The following is an 18,457-nucleotide window of genomic DNA, read 5'->3' as shown; positions in this document are numbered from 1 at the left end:
GGAAAAAGAAGGTGGAAAATATTAAAAAGGAAAATGAGGAGGAAAGGAAAAAGGAAAATAAGAAGGAAAATGGCAAGAGGAAGGAAAGGAAAAAAGAGAAAGAAAGGAAAAAGGAAAATAAGAAGGAAAACAGAAAGAGGAAGGAAAGGAAAAAGAAGAAGGAAAGGAAAAAGGAAAACATTGAAAAGGAAAAAGAAGGAAAATGGAAAGAGGAAGGAAAGGAAAAAAGAGAAAGAACGGAAAAAGGAAAATAAGAAGGAAAATAGAAAGAGGAAGGAAAGGAAAATATTGAAAAGGAAAAAGAAGAAGGAAAGGAAAAAGGAAAATATTAAAAAGAAAAATAAGAAGAAAAGGAAAATATTAAATAGGAAAATAAGAAGGAAAATGGAAAGAGGAAGGAAAGGAAAATATTAAAAAGAAAAATGAGGATTAAAGGAAAAATGAGAAGAAAAAAGGAAAATAAGATGGAAAATAGAAAAATGAAGGAAAGGAAGAAGGAAAATAAGAAAAAGGAGAAGAGAAAGAGGGAAAACAAAAAAATGATAAAGAAAAAGAAGAGGGATAAGTAAAAATAAAAAGAAGAGGACGAACTAGAAGAAGAAGAAGAAGAATAAGAAGAAGAAAAAGAAGTGCAAAGAGGGGAAGAAGAGCCATCAGGAGAAGGAAGGAAGGAGTAGAAGAAGAAGAAGAAAAGGGAGAAGAAGGAGAAGGAGCCTCTTCTGTACCCGCGGACATTGCGCTTCTCCCCCGCCAATCAGCGCCACTCTAGCGGAAGGTAGGGGCCGAACAGCGGCGGCGCGGGCAAGGTATTTAAGGTACTGTGAACCGGCGGCGCACGAGTAGTTCACTTCTGTTCAGTGCGGCGGTGGCGTAAAACTGGCTAAAATCGCACGCACGCCCCACGGTGAAAGGGTGGCGATCGCGATTACGATCATCACATCCCCCTCGATGACATTAAACAAAGTGCGTTATTCCTTCCACCAAAAAGAATACTACAATTCAATCAAGTGAAAAATCCAAAACAATTTCACACACCCCCCAATAATTATTATTATTATCATTATTAATTGTTCAAAAAAAAAATTATCAACAAGACTCCAAGAGGAGGCAATTTCTGACTAATAAGGAGACACACACACACCCACCCTTCATCCACTGGGATATTAGGTAAGTTTCGATTCAAAAAAAAAAAAAAAAAAACCACTTTGTGAAGTGCAAAAAAAAATTTAGAGCAAACAAAAATTTTCTCCCTGAAAAAAAAATTGTGATCAAAAATTGATTGTGATTTCTGTCCCAAAAATTCCTTTTGTGGAATTGAAAAAAGTGAAGATAAAAATGTATAAGAATAAAAAAGAGATAAAAAAAAACAGTGCCCTTGTGTTATTAGTGAGAATTTTTTAGATTTGTGCTTTTTCTTCTTCTTCTGATAATTGGAGAGTGTTCTCATTTTTTTTTACTACCAATTCTGAAATTGGCGAAGTGCAACTAGTGAGTTTCGACGTTTACGTTTTTGCACGTGTCGCTTTTGAGAAGCTGACAAGTGAACCGGCAGAGGAGAGAATTATGAACCCCTCTTGCAATTTGTGGACTTTGAATTTTACTGTAAGAAATTTTTGTGCTTTACACAAAAAAAAAATATATGCCAGACATTAAAAACAATTTTTTTTTTATTCCAAAAAAGTATTTTTGTCCGAAAAAGAATTTGATTTAAACAAGAAAAAGTATTTTTTATTAAAAAAAAAATTTCTTTTGAATCAAGAAAAAGTATTTTTTTTATTCAAAAATAAATTTTCTTTGAATCAAGAAAAAGTATTTTTCAAGCAAAAACTTTATTTGAATAAAAAAAAAGTATTTTTTATTCAAAAAAAAATTTCTTTGAATCAAGAAAAAGTATTTTTCAAGCAAAAAATTTCTTTGAATCAAGAAAAAGTATTTTTCAAGCAAAAAATTTCTTTGAATCAAGAAAAAGTATTTTTCATTTAAAGAAAATTTGTTTGAATCAAGAAAAAGTATTTTTCATTCAAAGAACATTTGTTTGAATCAAGATAAAGTATTTTTGAAGCGAAAAATTTCTTTTGAGTCAAGGAAAAGTAATTTTCAAGAAAAAAAATTTCTTTGAGTCAAGAATAAGTATTTTTCAAGCAAAATTATTTCTTTTAACAATAAAAAGTATTTTTCATTCAAAAAAATTTCATTCAATCAAAAAAAAGTGTTTTTCATTCAGAAAAATCTCTTTGAGTAAAAAAAAAGTATTTTTCAGTCAAAAAAAATTTCTTTGATCGTAAAAAAGTATTTTTTATTTAAACAAATTTCTTTGAATCAAGAAAAAGTGTTTTTCAAGTAAAAAAATTTTTTTTGATCAAAGAAAAATATTTTTAATTCAAAAAGTTTTTTCAAGACAAGAAAAAGTATTTTTAAATTGTAAAACTAAATTTTTGCTTATCAACAAAAATTTTTACATCACAAAATAAGTATTTTTCAATCAAGAAGAAGTATTTTTAAATCAAGAAAAATTATTTTTCATTAAAGAAATTTTTTTTTAATCAAGAAAAAGTATTTTTAACTAAAAGAAAATTCTTTGATTCACGAAAAAGTATTTTTCCTTAAAAAAGTTCTTTCAAGTTAAGAAAAGTATTTTTTGTAATCAAGAAAAAAAATTTTTAAATCAAGAAATAGTATTTTTTATTAAAAAAATTTTTTTTCATTCAACAAATAGTATTTTTTTAGAAAAAATAATTCTTTGAATCACGAAAAGGTATTTTTTAGACAAAAAATTTTTTTAAAACAAGAAAAAGTATTTTTTAATTATGAAACAGAATTTTTCTTACAAAAAAAATTGTTCAATCACGAAATAGTTTTTTCAATCAAGAAAAAGTATTTTCATTTTAAAGAAAATACGTTTTTATTTTAAAAAATGTTTTTTTCGGTTAAAAATACTTTTTTATTTAAATAATGTTTTTTCGTTTAAAAATACTTTTTCTGGATTTAAAAATACTTTTTCCTGATTGAAAAATACTTTTTCTTAATTAAAAAATATTTTTTCGTGATTCAAAGAATTTTTTTTGAGTAAAAAATACTTTTTCTTCTTTTCAAAAAGACTTCTTTAAATGAAAAATACTTTTTTTTATTCAAAAATACTTTTTCGTATAGAAAAATAATTTTTTTATAGAGAAAATACTTTTCTTGAAACTAAAAATATTTTTCTTGACTAAAAACATTTTTTTAAAGTAAAAACCAATTTTCTTTGTTAAAAATAATTTGTTTGTAAGAAAAAAATACTTTTCTCTAATTGTAAAAATTATTTCTCAAAGTAAAATCTTTTTCTTGATTGAAAAATACTTTTTCGTGATTTATCAATTTTTCTTAAAGTAAAAATTCTGTTTCATGATTAAAAAAATACTTTTTCTTGAATTAAACAAATTTTTTTGAACGAGTTCAGTTTTATCTTGAAAAATAATTTTTTAATTCGAAACAAATTGTTTTCATTTAAGAATAAAATTTTTCATTTTAAAAATCATAATTTTTCATTTAAAAAAATGGTTCAATTTAAAGACAATAATTTTTCATTTCAAAAAAAATGTTTCTTTGCTTCCAAAAAAAGTTTTCATTTCAAAAAAATAATTTTTTGTCTGCAAAAATCTGTTACATTTAGAAAAACTTTTTTTTTAAAGAAAAAATTTTCTTGAATGAAAAAATAAATTTTCTTGAGAAAGAAAAACTTTTTTAGATGAAAAAATACATTTTTTTGACGGAGAAAGATTTTTTTGAACGAAAAGTAAATTTTTTTAATGAATTGTACTACTTTTTAAAAATATTTTTTATAAAACTTTTAAAAAAAAAAATTTGTTATAAATTCTAAAACAATTTGCTAAAGAAATGTTTAAAATAAATTTAATAAAGAGATAATAAAATATTTTTAAAGAACTAATAAAAAAATTATTCAAAACTAGTAAATAATTTGGAAAATTAAGAAAAAACGTTTTTCTAACTAAAACAAAAAAATAATTAACTTTATTACACAAACTGATTTTTTCCTCTTTTTTTTGCTAAAATTCGTTGCCTTTTACTAATTATAATAATAATAATATTTTTTTTTTAATTTTACGGTCGTTCTTTGGTGATAATATGAAAATTTTTGTCCCAAAGGAAGGTCCGAAAATAAATCGTTCCCAAGTAATCAATACTTTATGCACTTTTGGAACGATCGATTTATTAAATTACATTAATTTAAAAAAAATAAGAAAAAAAAACGTTTTTGATAATTTTACGAAAATAACACAAATTTTACTAACTGAAAGCAAGGAAAATGAAGAATTGATCAAATCTTTTTTCCATTAAAAATAACTTACAATATTTCATTTCAAATATTTCACAGTCGATTCGCTATAAATATATTGTCGATTTATTTATTTAATTATTTACTTGTTTGTTTTATAGCTAAAATTATTGTTCCATTTTTATTTAAATTAAAAGAAATTATTATTTTCTCGAGTGAAATTGAATTTGCTGTTTTAAAAATTTAAAAACTTTAAAAATAAAATGATGTAAATTAAAAACGTTAAAAATAAAAAGGTGAAAATAAAAAAAAGTTAAAAATAAAATGGTGAAAAATAAAAACGTTAAAAATGAAATGTCGAACAATTGAAAAGTTAAAATTAAAAAAAAAGTTAAAATTGAAAATCGTTAAAGAAAATTTTAAATTAAGAAACGTCGAAATTTCAATTATTTAAAAATTAACAACAAAATTCAATAACAAAAAGAAAACAAACGTTAAAATTGAAAATCGTTAAAAGATAAAAAAAAACGTCAAAATAAATAACCGTCAAAATAAAAAAACGTTAAAATTAAAAAACGTCAGAATTTGAAAAAATTTTAAAATTTAAAAAACAAAAAAAGTAAATAAATAAAAATTGAATTTTAATAAAACATTAAAAAACAAAAAAATTAAGAAACATTTAAATCGAAAATCGTTAAAAATTAAGAAACGTCAGAATTTTAAAAAGTTAAAATTAAAAAACAATAGAATTAAAAAAATAAAAAAATTAAGAAACGTTAAAATCAAAAATCGTCAAAAAGTAGAAAACGTCAAAATAAAAAAGCGTCAAAATTAAAAAACGTTCATATTTTTAAATTGTTAAATATTAAAACGTTTAAAATTCTAAATTGTAGAAGTTTAAAACGTCAAAATTAAAATATTTTTAAAATTAAAAAATTAAAAAAATTAAAAACAAAATTTAATTTATTTCTCCTTGAAATAATTTCAAAATAATTCGAAGCCCTTTAAATTGATTCCAAACTTCATTCAATTAATTTGTATATAAAAAAGCCAATCAAAAATCTATTAAATTTATTTATAAAAATAATTTCAAATTTTTTTTTTTTTTTTTTGAAGAATCATTGATAATGTTTTGAGAAAAATTAATAAAATCATAAATTCGTCGAATGGTCGTAAAAATAAAATTGAATGTCAAAATTGTGTTTATCGAAAGTTCATTGAATGAATCATTGAAATGTTTCGAAGGAAACTAATTTCTTGATCATTCCAATGACGTTTGCTGAATTAATAATCATCAAACGTTCATCAATTCAATTAAGAATCATCAAAAACGTTCGTAAAATTAATTGAGGATCATCGAAAGGATTCGCAAAATTAGGCATCAAAAACGTTCCGCAAAATTAATTGAGGGTCATTAAAACATTCGAAAAATTAATTGATGATCATCAAAAACGTTCGAGGATTTAATTGAGGATCATCAAACGATTTGAAAAATTAATTAATGACCATCAATGATTTTCGTGCAAAAATGATAAATTCTCGTATTATTTTTACATTTCGTGAAATTATTTCTTGAATGGATCATTAATCAGCATTCATCATCATTAATCATCATTAATCATCATTCATTATCATTCATTATCATTCATTATCATTAATAATATTATTTAGTAAACATTAAGATTTTTTAAAATTTTCTTTAAGTTAATTTAATGATCATTCAATGTTTCTTAAGTGAATTTTTTCCTTTTGAGTCATTTAATGCCTTTTAGAATGAATTCAAAATTATTCAACGTTTTTGCAAACTAAATCTCAGGATCATTCAATGTTCTTTAAATGAATTCAAAATCATTCAATATTCTTTAGATTTAATCAGGAGCATTCAATGACTTTTAAGTGATTACTCACTTTGGAATCATTGAATAATTTTTGAAGTTATTTAGAGTCCTTCGATAATTTTTTTTAAACTTTAAAAAAAATTTTATTTTTTAATTTTTTGAGTCATTTCATGATTTCTTTTTTCGACGAATTTTAAAAACAAATCGAAGTCGTTCTTTTTTAAAAAATCATTTCAGAATCATTATTGAATTTCCTCTTTTCAATTATTCAGAATAGTTCGATTCGTTTTATTAATTTAATTCGCCTAATTTATTAGAATTTGTTAATTTAATCATTTAATTCGTTTAATTTATTTAAATTCGTTGACTTAATCATACAATTCATTTATATCGTTTAATTTGCCTAATTCATTAAAATTCGCTAATTTAATCGAATAATTCAATAAAGTCATGAAAAATTTGTTTATTTAATTATTTGATTCATTTAATTCGCCTAATTCAATACAATTCAGCAATTTAATCATTTAATTAGATAAATTTCGAATAAATTTATTAAAATTTGTTAATTTTATCGTTGAATTCATTAAAATTTGTTAGTTTCATCGTTTAATTCGTTTAATTCTCCCAATTCATTAAAATTCGTTAGTTTCATCGTTAAATTCATCAAATTCATTAAAAATCGACAATTTAATAATTTAATTCATTAAAATTCGTTAATTCAATTATTAAATTCGATTAATTCGTTAGTTTAATTCGTTAAATTTACCTAATTCATTATAATTCGTTAATTAAACCGAATAATTCGTTTAATTCATTAAAAATTCGTTCATTTAATCATTTAATTCATTTAATTCGACTAATTCATAAAAATTCGTTAATTTAATCATTTAATTAGGAAAATTCGTGATTTTAACCATTTAATTCATTAACATTCGTTAGTTTAATCGTATAATTCGTTTATTCATTAATTTAAACGTTTAATTCATTAAAATTCGTTCATTTAATCATTTAATTCACTAAAATTCGTTAGTTTAATCGTGAAATTCGCCTAATTCATAAAAATTCGTCAATTTACTCATTTAATTCATTAAAAATCGTTGATTTAATAATTTAATTCATTACAATTTGTTAGTTTTAATGTTTAATTCTTCTAATTAATTAAAATTCGTTATTTTAATGTTTTAATTCATTAAAATTCGTTAGTTCTATCGTTTAATTCATTAAAATTCGTCAGTTTCATCGTTAAATTTGTGTAATTCATTAAAATTTGTCAATTTAATCATTTAATTCATTAAAATTCGTTAATTTTATCGTTAAATTCGTCTAATTCATTAAAATTCGTCAATTTAATCATTTAATTCATTAAAATTTGTTATTTTAATCATTTAATTCATTCAAATTCATTATTTTAATTATTTAATTCATTTAAATTTGTTAGTTCCATCGTTAAATTTGTCTAATTCATTAAAATTCATAAATTTAATCATTTAATTCATTAAAATTTGTTATTTTAATCATTTAATTCATTAAAATTCGTAATATTAATCATTTAATTCATTAACATTTTTTTAGTTTCATCGTTAAAGTTGTCTAATTCATTGAAATTCGTCAATTTAATCATTTAATTCATTAAAATTTGTTATTTTAATCATTTAATTCATTAAAATTCGTAATATTAATCATTTAATTCATTAACATTTTTTTAGTTTCATCGTTAAAGTTGTCTAATTCATTGAAATTCGTCAATTTAATCATTTAATTCATTAAAATTTGTTATTTTAATCATTTAATTCATTAAAATTCGTAATATTAATCATTTAATTCATTAACAATTTTTTAGCTCCATCGTTAAATTTGTCTAATTCATTGAAATTCGTCAATTTAATCATTTAATTCATTAAAATTTGTTATTTTATTCATTTAATTCATTAAAATTCGTAATATTAATCATTTAATTCATTAACATTTTTTTAGTTTCATCGTTAAATTCGTTAAAATTCGTCAATTTAATCATTTAATTCATTAAAATTTGTTATTTTAATCATTTAATTTATTAAAATTCGTTAATTTAATCATTTAATTCATTAAAATTTATTAGTTTCATCGTTAAATTCGTGTAATTCGTTAAAATTCGTCAAGTTAATCATTTAATTCATTAAAATTTGTTATTTTAATCATTTAATTCATTCAAATTCGTTATTTTAATCATTTAATTGATTAAAATTCGTTAGTTTCATCGTTAAATTCGTGTAATTCGTTAAAATTCGTCAATTTGATCATTTAATTCATTAAAATTCGTAATTTTAATCATTTAATTCATTAACATTTATTATTTTCATCGTTAAATTCGTGTAATTCGTTAAAATTCGTCAAGTGAATCATTTAATTCATTAAAATTTGTTATTTTAATCATTTAATTCATTCAAATTCGTTATTTTAATCATTTAATTGATTAAAATTCGTTAGTTTCATCGTTAAATTCGTGTAATTCGTTAAAATTCGTCAAGTTAATCATTTAATTCATTAAAATTTGTTATTTTAATCATTTAATTCATTAACATTTATTAGTGTAATCGTATAATTCGTTTAATTAATTAAAATTCTTTAATTTAAACGTTCAATTCATTCAAATTCGTTAATAAATCGCCCAATTAGTTTAATTCATTAACAATAACAAAAAAATGATTAATAATTAGCTCGAAAATAACTGTGATAAAGAAAAAAAAACGAGTATAGGAAAATGAAATTTTTTTTTTTAAATTCGATTACAAATAGAAAAATCGAAACGAAATATGAATCAAAAATGTAATAAAAAGGCACTCGAGGAATGTCATCGAAAATGAAAGATAATAGAAAAAAGCAGAAAAATAAAATTCAAAGTCTGTGTGCATGGCAAGTAGGAAACGTCACTCGGTCACTTACTCTTTCGAATAGCACTTGAAGAAACGTTTTGTGATAAAAGGAAACAATGCAATGGGAAAGGCTTCTCAAGTTAAATACTTATATACAATATATAGATATATATATGGCACAGAAATGAAAATGTAAATTAGAAGAATTTCAAGGGAATTTAAAAACCTTTGTCCGCGACAGAAGCAATAGCAGCAGCAGCAGTTACGAACTGCTGTATTATTTAATGACGCGATCCTCCGCATACGAAGACACATTCCAAAATGTAATTCGAAACATATTTTTAAATTCCCGTAACAAACCAAAAAAAAAAAAAAAAAGGTGAAGAAGAAAAAAAAAGATAAACTGTTTCTTACGTCAGAAAATAAAATCAATTATCACCTCTAAATCCTTTCACGGTTAAATGTGATTTTATTTCTTTTTCTTCTTCTTTCATTTGAGAAAAATTTTTCCAACTTATTTTTTAAACTGGGAACATTTGAAATTCAATTGTTTCTAAAAATTGTAAATCCGAATTCAATTGTTTTTAAAATTCAACTGTTTCGAAATTTCAATTATTTTAAAAAATTAATAATCTTCTAAATTCCAATTATTTATAAAAATTCTAAACATAATTCTACCAAATATTCAATTAATTTTTTTTATTTTATACAATTCTCTTCCAAAATTCAATTATTTAAAAACAATTGATAACGAAAACCGAACAAAATTCAATTTTTTATAATAATTGTAAAATTCAATTATTTATAAAAATTGAAAACGTTTATTTTCAAAATTCAATTATTTTTAAAAATTTTAAACGTTTCTCTTCCAAAATTCAATTATTTAAAAAAAATAAATTGAAAACGAAAAGCGAATAAAATTCAATTTTTGATAAAAATTATTTATTTATTTACAATGTCCTCGCGATTAAAAGAACAGAAATTCAAAATTCGATTAGTTAAATTCAATTATTTATAAAAATTAAAAACGTTACTCTTTTAAAATTTAATTATTTTTAATAATTGAAAATGAAATTCTACCGAAATAAAATTATTTTTAAAAATTGAAAACTGAACCCTAGAAATATTCAATTATTTATTAAAATTGAAAACACCATTCTTCCAAAATTTCAATTATTTTTAAAATTAGAATTGAAATATCAACCCTTTCAAAATTCAATTATTTGAGAAAATTAGAAACAAAAAATTGAAAACGGAAACCGAACAAAATTCAATTATTCTTAAAAACTGAAAATGTAATTTTACCAAAATTCAATTATTTTTAAAAATTGAAAACGTAACCCTAACAAAATTTAATATTATTTATAAAAATTTTAAATCCTAAAATTTTTAAAATTTAATTATTATAAAGTTTTAAGAAAAACTGTCACATAAATTTAATTATTTATAATAACTTGAAATTGTAATTTTTTCGAAATTTCAATTATTTAAAAAATTAGAATTGAAATCGCAAATCTTTCAAAAATTCAATTATTTTTGATAATTAATAATAACTAAACCCTAGCAAAATTAATTTACTTAGAAAAATTGTATATGCAATGCTACTAAAAGTCAATCACTTTTTAAAAATTTAAACGTAATTCTTACAAAATTCAATTATTTATAAAAAATTGAAAAAGAAAATCTATAAAAATTCAATTATTTTTGAAAATTAATAATATCAAAATTTTCCAAAAATTCAATTATTTATAAAAATTGAGAACGAAATTCATCTGGAATTGAATTATTTATAAATATTGAAAATAACATTCTAAAAAATTCAATTATTTTAAAAAATTTTAAACCTAAATCTACCAAAATTCAACTATTTTAAAAAATTAATAACGAAATTCTTCTGAAAGTTATTTTTTTTTTTTAATTTGAAAACGTAATACATTTAAAATTAAATTATTTTTAAAAATTGAAAACGAAAGTTTACCAAAATTCTATTATTTTAAAAAATAAAAATCGGAACCCTGCCAAAATTCAATTATTTTTAAAAATTGAAAAACTTACTCTTCAAAAATTCAATTATTTAAAGAAATAAATAACGAAATTCGTCTGAAATTAAATTATTTATAAGAATTCCTTTCACAAGGAAGGATTTTATTAAAATATATTTTTCTTTTTCTCAAATGTTTTATTCTATTATAATATGTAATTCTTTTACGGTAATACTAATTTTTTTCTTTAACAAAGACTATATTGAGATAAGACAAGAAGAGAGTGAGATGGTTACCGTTTGAAAGTGTCTCGACCTTGTGTTTTTCCCACGTTTGCTTTAATTATTGCAATTAACAACTATGCATACATACATATATTTATATTATATATATGTGTGTAAAAAGAGGAAACAACCTCGAGAAATAATCACTAGTTCTTAAAGTCTACTATCATTTAGCAAATCTCAAAAAAATTTTATGACGCCATAATGACAAATTCCCCAATTATTACAAAACTGTTTCCGAACAGGCAAGAAAAAAAAATACTTTCGATTTTCCGGAAAATTAAAAAAAGCAGAGAAGGAAGAAGAAAAATACTCTCCGGGTGTTAATAATGGATTTAAAATTACCACCAAGAGTTGATTTTTAACCCTAAGTGTTAATTGTTAACTTTAAGTGTTAATTATTAACTCTAAGTATTAATTGTTAACTTCAAGTGTTAATTAGAAAAACCCCAAAGTGTTAAAAGTAAGTAAAAAAACCCCTCCGAGTAAATATTTAAAAAAAACCCTCCGTTAACCCTTCTATTTATAGAAAATAAATAACCCTTTGGATAACAACCCCGGATATTAATAATTAGTTAAAAAATTCCAATATTAGTATTTTTAGAAATTAAAAAGACCCTCTGGATTTTAAATTAATTTAATTATTAACCCTCTGGATATAAAAAAGAAATTTAAAAAACCCTTCGAGTATTTATTGTTAATAAATAACCCTTCTCCGGGTATCAATAATAAAAAAAATTCTTAGGGTTTTCATATTAACCCTTGAAGGGTTTTTTTATTAATTATTTAAAAAAACCCTCCGAATATTGACAATAAAGTAATAAAAAACCGAGTATCAATAATAAAAAAAACCCTCAGGGTTTTAATATTAACCCTTAAAGGTTTCTTTTAATAATTATAAAAAAAATCCTCCGAATATTGATAAAAAAAGTGAAAAAATCCCTGAGGGTTTTAATATTAACCCTTTAAGGTTTTTCTTAATAATTATAAAAAAAAAACCCTCCGAATATTGATAATAAAGTAAAAGAAAACCCGAGTATCAATAATAATAAAAAACTTTCGGGGTTTTAATATTAACCCTTAGAGGGTTAATTCACTATTGACACCCGGAGGGTTTTTTTTATATTTAGTTACTAATAATTTTAAATAAAAAAAACTCCTCTGATTAATAATAAGAAAATAAATAAAACCCTCTGAGTGGAAAACCCTTCGAGTATTACTATATTAAAGAAATAAAACCCTTCGAGAGTACAACAATACGTTTAATTTATCCCAATAAAAAAATAAATTACAATGACAATAACGGGACCAAGTTTTGAAAAATTAAAACCAAGGACTAAATTTACAAGTATAAAAAGAAGAATAAGAAGATGATGATGATGATGATGATCATGATGATGATGATGAAAGAGAAAAAAAACAAAAGTCACGCGATCCGAGGCAATAACCATAGCGAATTGTTTGGAATGCTAGAAAACCTTATAGAATTGCAAAAAAAAGAAGGAAAAATGAAAGAAAAAAAAGAATATCGCTTGTTAGATGTAATTTTCGAGACGGAATTACTCTTGGCATGCCCGCCGACGCATTTGGTGGCAATATAAGGCCCAATTTCCTGGGCGCAAGTGGAGAAAAAGAGAGAGAAAAGTTCTCGGTTGAACGAGTCTTGAGTATAAATATATATATATATGTATATAAAAGTTAAGAAACGGTAAAGCACAAGTTGCGCGTCGATGCAGCTATGTATATATTTCAGAAAAGATCCCGTGGACCATATTTCGATCATCCTCCGCCGAGACGAACCAAAATACGTTACGTGCCAGTGGTCAATTGTATAAAAAAAAATCCTTTTATCTATTGTGTACTATTAAAAAGAGACAATATGAGACAAAAATTTATGGGAGAGTCTAGAGACGAAGAGACGCGACTTGTCGGAAAAACTGTATCAAAGATAACCGTTAAAATTTACCTAACCCCATTTGTTTGTAATAGGCGTAATATCATTTCATCAGAAAATTATGGGATGTAAGAGAGAGAAAAGCGTTTTTTTAATGATTATGGATGAAATTGTTTCTTTTCGGGAGTGTCTTTTCTTGTTCTTCTGTTAATTCTTCTTCACTTGTTAGTTTTCGAGGTATTTCTACTTTCTACTCTTTCTACTCTTTCGACTCTTTCTACTGTTTCTACTCTTCTATTTTTTCTACTATTTTCACTTTCTACTGTTTCTACTCTTCCAACTCTTCTACTCTTTCTACTATTTTCACTTTCTACTCTTTCTACTGTTTCTACTCTTCCAACTCTTCTACTCTTTCTACTATTTTCACTTTCTACTCTTTCTACTGTTTCTACTCTTCCAACTCTTCTACTCTTTCTACTATTTTCACTTTCTACTCTTTCTACTGTTTCTACTCTTCTACTATTTCTACTCTTTCTACTTTTTCTACCCTTTCTAATGTTTCTACTATTTCTACCCTTTCTAATGTTTCTACTCTTTCTACTCTTTTCATTCTTCTACTCTACCTACTCTTTTTACTCTTCTTATTTTTGAAGATGTTTGAGGAATACTATAGATAAAAAAATAAGTAGCAGTAGAAGCAGAAGAAGCTACAGCAGAAATAAAACCAAAAGATGCTAAAGTTGAGGTTACAGCAGAAGTTACTAAAGCAGAAGCAGAAAAAGCTTCAGCAGAAGTAAAATTAGAAGATGCTGAAGCAAAAATAAAAGCAGAAGATGTTTAAGCAGAAGCAGAAGTGAAACCAGAAGATGATAAAGCAGAAGTAAAACCAGAAGATGCTAAAACAGAAGTAACACCAAAAAAAGCAACAACAGAAGCAGAAGATGCTAAAATAGAAGTAACAGCAGAAGAAGAAGATGCTAAAACAGAAGCCGAAGAAGATACAGCAGAATAAAAACCAAAAGATGCTAAAACAGAAGTAAAACCAAAAGATGCTACAGCAGAAGCAAAAGAGCTACAGCAGAAGAGCTACAGCAAAAGCAGAAGATGCTACAGCACAAGTAGACCCAAAAGATGCTAAAGCAGGAGCAAAAGTACAACTATCAGTAGAACCAGAAGATGCTAAAGCAAAAATGAAAGCAGGTGATGCTCAAGCAGAAGAAGAAGATGCTAAAGCAGAAACAAAAGTAGAAGTAGAACCACAAGATACTAATAAGAATAAGCAGAAGCAAAAGAATCCAAAACAAAAAAAGAACTAGAAGATGCTAAAGCTGAAGCAGAAGTGAGAGTAAAAGAAGCTACATCAGAAGCAGAAGATACTAAAACAGAAGCAGAAGAAGCTACAGTAGAATTAAAACTAGAAGATGCTATAGTAATAATAAAAACAGAGGATGAATAAGTAGAAGATGCTAAAGCAGAAATAAAACCATATGATGATTAAGCAGAAGAAGAAGAAGAAGAAGATGCTAAGGCAGAAGCAAAAGAAGCTACAACAGAAGTATTACCAGAAGATGATAAAGCAAAAATAAAAGCAGAAGATCCTAAAGCAAAAGTAAAAGCAGAAGATCCTAATGCAAAAGTAAAAGCAGAAGATCCTAAGGCAAAAATAAATGCAGAAGAAGCTGCAGGAGAAGTAGAACCGGAAGATGCTAAAGCAAAAGCAGTTGTAGCAGAAGCAGAACCGAAAGATGCTAAAGCAGAAGCAAAAAAAGCAGTATCAGCAGTATCAAAACAAAAAGATGTTAAAACATAAGATGCATCAGAAGCAGAACTAAAAGATGCTAAAGCAAAAGTAATAGCAAAAGAAGCTACAGCAGAAGCAGAAGATTCTACAGCAGAGGTAATATCAGAAGACGCTAAAGCAAAAATAAAAGCAGAAGATTCTAAAGCGCTGGGTGCTAAAGCAGAATTAGAAGAAGCAACAGCAGAAGTAGTAGCAGAAAATGCTAAAGCAGAGCAGAAGAAGATGTTTTAGAAGTAGAATCAGAAGATGCTAAATCAGATGCAAAAAGAGCTACAGCTGAACTTAAATCAGAAGATGCTAAAGCAGAAGAAATTGCAGCAGAAGAAACTGCAACAGAAGTAGATTCAGATGATGTTGAAGCAGAAGTAAAAGCTGCAGAAGAATTAGAACTTCTAGAATTAGAAACAGAAGATTAAGTTACAGCAAACATAGAATTAAGAGATGCTAAAACAAAAGAAGCTGCAGGAGAAGTAGATCCAGAAGATCCTGAAGCAGAAGCTACAGCAGAAGTAGAACCAGAAGATGCTAAGGCAGAATTAAAAGAAGCTATAGCATAATTAGAAGAAGCTACAGCAGAAGTAATACCAGAAGATGCTAAACCAAAAATAAAAGCAGAGGATGCTTAAGCAGAAGTAGTAGCAGAAGATCCTGACCCAAAAGTAAAAAGCAGAGGCTTCTAAAGTAGAAATTGCATTAGAAGTAGAACCGGAAGCTATGCTAAAGCAGAAGCAAAAGAAGCTTCAGCAATTATAGAACTAGAAGATGCTAAAGCAGAAGTAACACCAATAGAAGCTACAGCAGAACTAGACGCATAAAATGCTAAAGCAGAAGTAGAAGCAAAACAAAATTCTGAAGCAGAAGAAGCTAAATATTAAAGAGCCTTAGAAGTAAAAACAGCAGTATTAAAATTACAAACAGAACTAGAAACAAACCGAAAAAAACTTGAAGCGGTAGTAGAAGCGAAAGAATCTTTAGAAGCAGAAACAAAATCAGACAATTTTAAAGCTAAAGACGACAAATGATAAGTTGCAACAAAAATAGAAACAAAAATAGTAGCAAATGTAGAACCAAATGTTGCAAAAATTAAACTATCGTCAAGAGAAGACAAAATAAAAATAGATTAGTAACGAAGAAAATCTAAACTGCAGTAGAAGGAGAACAACCTAAAGAAGAAGATGAAGAAGATGATGATGATTATGAAAAAGAAGAAGACAAAATAGAAGAAGAAGATGACGAAGAAGAAGGAAACAAAAAAGTAGATAATGATGATGATGAAAAAGATAGTGAAGATTATGGAAAAGAAGAAGATGATGAAAAGGAAGGTGACGAAGAAGAAGAAAACAAAAAAGTAGATGATGATGATGAAAAAGATGGTGAAGATTATGGAAAAGAAGAAGATGATGAAAAGGAAGGTGACAAAATAGAAGAAGATGACGAAAATGAAGGAAACAAAAAAAGAAAATGATGATGATGAAACAGAAGATGAAAAAGATGGTGAACATGATGGAAAAGAAGAAGACAAAATAGAAGAAGAAGATGATGAAAAAGAAGGAAATGAAAAAGAAGAAGAAGAAGATGAAAAGAAGATATAATAAAAAGAAGCATTCTTATTTTAGAAACAAGGAAAAGATAGAAAAGAATTTAAGGAATTCACAGCAACCGAGCAAAAATAAAAAAAACCAACAGCGCTAATTGAATAAAAAACCAATCACACGTGTCGCGAAAAAAAGTAAAATCACCGCACATTCAGACACGGATACGTGTGCTACCATCATTTAGCAAAGTGAGAGGTCAACGATTGCAAAATAAAATCAATTCTTTTCGTGATTACTTTAAAGAATCGTTTTCTACTCGTACCGCTTCGCAAAGAGTGCAACAATCTATAGATGTTCAATGATTACGTGACACATTTCGATATTATCCAACTTACATACAATACATCTCACCACACATTTTTGAAAATACTACATTCAAAATATAAACGTATATAAATCCCCGCTTTGCAAAAAAAAAGCTCCCACTTTATTTCACAAACTACAATGTATATATAACACACGAACGATTATCGCAGAATTTTGAGATGTCGACGTCTCGTCGTTCATGAATACTAAATGAATCGCTCTTTCGAAATTTATTTGAGCAGTATATTCCGGTTCAGTGACCTCGACTCTACTTTTATCTCTCTCTATATCTTTCTCTCATTTCTCTCTGCTGAAAAAAAAATTGCATACAGTTTTTTTTTAACACTTGATTGTGAATTAGTTTCTGTAGATTTGGTGTATAGGTAACTCTCGACGCTTATTGAATTTCTGTCAAGCTTCTTCCTCATCACGTCTGGAAATGGGTTTATTTCTGCACCAGAAGGGTTATTACATTATGGAACAGTTGTCGTCTCTCGAATGGAGTTCAAATTCAAGTATCTTCTATTTTCTACTCGAGTGTGCGAGTATTGGGATTAGGAATACTATTGAAGTAGAACAAAAAATAGAAAACGAAAGAATAGGAAGCAAAAAAAATTAGTAGAAAAAAAGTAGAAAAAGAACTGGATTTTCTGTTTTTACTTTTTTCTTTCATTTTCTACACTTTTTCTACTTTTCTACTTTTTCTACTTTTTCTACTTTTCTACTTTTTCTACATTTTCTACTACTGCCTTTTCTACTTTCTTTAACTTTTTTTCTTTTCTGTTTGCCGCTCTATATTTTCTACTCCTTAGTCTTCTTTCTCAACTTTCTTTATTTCTTTCTTTTCTACTTTTGTTGAATTACATTTGTTTACTTCTGCCTTTTCTACTATTTCCTTTTCCATATTTTCTACTCTTTAGTCTTCTTTTTTTAACTTTTCTTTTCTACATTTGTTAAATTACTTTTTCTTCTTCGGCATTTTCTAATGTTTCCTTTTTTTCTTTTCTACCTCCTTATTTTCTACTTTATTTACTTCTTCCTTTTCTACTTTGTATATTTTTTACTTTAAACCCTTTTTTTCTTTACTTTTTTTTACATCTCTTTCTCTTTTTTATCCTAATTTTCTACTTTTTCTACTTCAGACTTTCTACTGTCCCCCTTTGATTTTCTACAATGTAGAATTTCATTATCTACTTTTCTACATCTGCCTTTTCTACTAAAGTAGAAAAAGAGAAAAGGAAAACACCTTTTACACTTTTTCTACTTTCTGCTTTTCATTTTCTCTTTTCAATTTTTTATCTACATTTCTACATCTGCCTTTCCTCTTGAAGTAAACAAGTTAAAAATAAAAAACCTTTTACACTTCTAGATTTTCTATTTATTCTACTTCTATTCGTTTTTTTCTACTTTTGATAAACTAGTTTTTCTACTTTGACTTTTTCTACTCTTTCCTTTCTCTCATTTTCTACTTTTTTCTCTTATTTTTTTTAACTATTTTTATTTTTTATCTACTTTTATTATTTTATTATTTTATATTTTCTATATCTACCTCTTCATATGCTTTTTTCACTTTTTCTACTTTTTTTATTCTACTTTTTTCATTTTTTTTACTTTCTACTCTCTTTTTGT

The 18,457-nt window shown here is 25.2% G+C and overlaps 1 protein-coding gene across 1 annotated transcript in view; it reads left to right on the top strand.

Moving 5' to 3' along the window:
* The first annotated feature begins 635 nt into the window (after positions 1 to 635).
* Positions 636 to 18,457, top strand: part of LOC122512245 (mucin-17) — a 78,528-nt gene continuing 60,706 nt past the window's right edge. Inside the window, exon 1 of the mRNA XM_043627986.1 lies at positions 636 to 1,167. The gene's annotated coding sequence lies outside the window, so the exon portion shown is untranslated. The remainder of the gene's footprint in view (positions 1,168 to 18,457) is intronic.

The sequence above is a fragment of the Leptopilina heterotoma genome, unplaced genomic scaffold (genome assembly GCF_015476425.1).
Source record: "Leptopilina heterotoma isolate Lh14 unplaced genomic scaffold, ASM1547642v1 Lhet_123, whole genome shotgun sequence".
Classification (NCBI taxonomy): domain Eukaryota; kingdom Metazoa; phylum Arthropoda; class Insecta; order Hymenoptera; family Figitidae; genus Leptopilina; species Leptopilina heterotoma.
Note: the sequence above shows the minus strand (reverse complement) of the source record. Positions and strands in the feature narration are given on the sequence as shown.